Genomic DNA, 3,125 nt, shown 5'->3' on the forward strand with positions numbered 1-3,125 from the left:
TCTTCTTTTTCTTCTTCTTCAAGCTACACCTTGATGTTTAAATATCTCTTAAAACCAGTGAATGCTAGTGTGGTGACGTAAATTACTTAACATGCAGCTATAGTCCTTTACTTTGTGCTGTATTATAAATCCTAGCGTGTATGTCCATGGTTATGATCTCATTTTTTAGCAGGTTGTCTGTTGTGTTAAGGAGGTAGGATTAGAGTTAAATGTGTCTTGAGTCACCCTATTAGAGGGTGTGACTCAATTTATACCCTCACACTCTTCACACACTTGTACAACTTTGCTCAACTAAGGAGAGTTCCCCTTACTGTATGGTCTGCATTCCATATATATGAATGCTCTGAAAATGTTCTCTCTCCTGTACTGGATCTAGCATCTGGCTCATCATCCTCATCTAACCTCTGTTCTTGGAACTTGAACTAGCAGCCTATCATCTGACCTGATTTGCCAGATGATTTATGAACCAGTAGTCTGTCATCTGACCAGTTGATTTCAGTTCATCAGCTCCTGCAACCACAAGAGTCAGGAGAAGCCTCCAGACTGATGCCTGACCTGCAGATTTGGAACTTGTTAGCCTCCACAGCCACGTGAGCCATTTCCGTGACAGTTCATGAATTCTGTGAGACACTGCACTGATGTGTCTGAGTGAATGGACACCCCACCCCCACCCATGGATGGTTCTACTATGCATGCACACAGATCTCCTAGAAATTTAAAGTGACAGTTTCCACTAAAAATCAAGCAGCCACCACTTGTCTGTCTGAAACCAAAAGATGGGAGGGACAATATCAAGTGAAGATGGAGTAGTAGATGCTAGAGATGGTAACCAGGAAAAAAGCACATGTGAAAAAATGCCCACATGAAACACCCTGACACAGAAAAATAATATACTAATTAGGGTTAGGGTTAGTTAGAGTTAGGGTTAGCAATTGACACTGTGTTCATTTTCCATGTGTGCATTTCTCACAGTGAGGTTTTCCCTGTGTGGACTTTATTCCTAGAAAGATTATTGAATTAATTATACAGCAGTTTTAAGGAGTTGGGCATTTAGAAGATTATTAACCTTGCCTCATAGGAACCAGCTTTGTGCTGATCCTTCTAAAAGAAATCATTCACACAGCTGATCTATGATAGATTTTTAATTTAGTAATGTAGTGAGATTCTTTGAGTAACATATACCATTTGGTTTCTATGCAGTGGTTATTAGTGCAATCTTCTGAAAACAAAATAGCAGATAAAAGTTTTAAAATTTGTTTTCTAAATAGGCCATGCATTTTACAGTTGTGCCATGTTTTATAGATCAATGATTTCTCCTCAATTAAGGAAACCTAAGCCTTTCTATAAGATGGTGGATTGGGAAGACGTACAGTTAGGAGCTCCATCAGCAACAACACAGAATACCAGACCAAGCAGGCTCAGGGGATGGTGCTAGAACACTGAACCACATATTAAGGAATATTTATAAGATTGGAAGGCTTACAGCTAGGGGAATTTGTAACAGAATCAAGAAACCCATTGCTTTCTAATTCAAGGTGTTCAGCTGTTCCTGGCACCATCTTGGGAGAGACCAAGCAGGGGAAGGATCAGAACAGCCACGAATGCCTGACAGACCCAGGGGAGATACAGGTGTGGATGGTCTCTGTTTGAGTATCTGTTAATTGGTCTCTCACTGTCTGCGCACCTCCATTCTGATGACTAAAGTGGATGCCTGAGCATATGGATACCATACCCCCACCCCTGGAAGGTTCTACTACGCATGCGCACAGATCTCCTTGAAATTTAAAGCAACAGTTTCCACACAAAACCAAATGGCCACCACTCATCTGTCAGTTTGTCATACTGTGGTGGCTTGTGAGTTGCTCTGATTCTGAAAGCTATGCTACTGGTATTTTAAATACCAGCAGGGTCACCCATGATGGACAGGTTTCAGATGAGCTTCCAGACAAAGACAGACTAGGAAGAAAGAGTGACGAACTACTTCCAAATATTTAGTCACTGAAAACCTAATGTATAACAGAGAAACACTGTCAGATATAGTGCCAGAAGATGAGCCCCTCAGGTAGGAAGCCACTCAAAATGCAACTGGGGAAGAGCTACCTCCTCAAAGTAGAGTTAACCATTATAAAGTGAATGGAGTAAAGCTCGTGGGAGAAAAGCCCATGGAACCTTCATTTGCTGAAGGGGTACAACACAAAATAATGAGAAACAGCTGTAAACATCCACTAAAAATCAGAACATGGAATGTGCAAAGTATGAATCTGGGAAAATTAGAAGTTGTCAAAAATGAAATGGAATGCATAAACATCAATATCTTAGGCATTTGTGAGCTGAAATGGATTGGTATTGGCCATTTTGAATCTGATGACCACATGGTATACTATGCCAGGAATGACAAATTGAAGCATAATGGTGTTGCATTCATTTTCAAAAAGAACAAATCCAGAGCAGTCATGAGGTACAATGCTGTCTGTGATAGGATAATATCCATGCACCTACAGGGAAGACCAGTTAATACCACTATTATTCAAATTTATACACCAAACACTAAAGCCAGTGACTATGAAATGGAAGGATTCTATCAACTTCTTCAATCTGAAATAGATCAAACAAGCAATCAGGATGTATTGATCATTACTGGTGATTAGAATGTAAAGATTGGGAGCAAAGAGGAAGGATCAGTAGTTGGAAAATATGGCCTTGGCAATAGAAATGATGTTGTAGAATGCATAACAGAATCTGCAGAATCAATGATTTGTTCATTTCAAATATTTTCATTAAATAGCATAACAGATGACTATACAAATAGACCTCACCAGATGGCATATATAGAAATCAAATTGACTACATCTGTGGAAAGAGACAATGGAAAAGCTCCATATTATCAGTCAAAACAAGACAGGGGCAGACTGTGGAACAGACCATCAATTACTCATAGGCAAATTCAAACTGAAGCTGAGGAAAATGAAAACAAGTCTACGAGAGCCAAAATATGACCTTGAATATACCCCACCTGAATTTAGAGATCATCGTAAGAACAGATTTGATACATTAAACACTAAAGACCCAAGAACAGAAGAGTTGTGGGATGACATCAAGAACATCATACATGAAGAAAGCAAAAA

The sequence above is a fragment of the Chrysochloris asiatica genome, unplaced genomic scaffold, assembly GCF_000296735.1.
Source record: "Chrysochloris asiatica unplaced genomic scaffold, ChrAsi1.0 scaffold00117, whole genome shotgun sequence".
In the NCBI taxonomy this organism is placed as follows: domain Eukaryota; kingdom Metazoa; phylum Chordata; class Mammalia; order Afrosoricida; family Chrysochloridae; genus Chrysochloris; species Chrysochloris asiatica.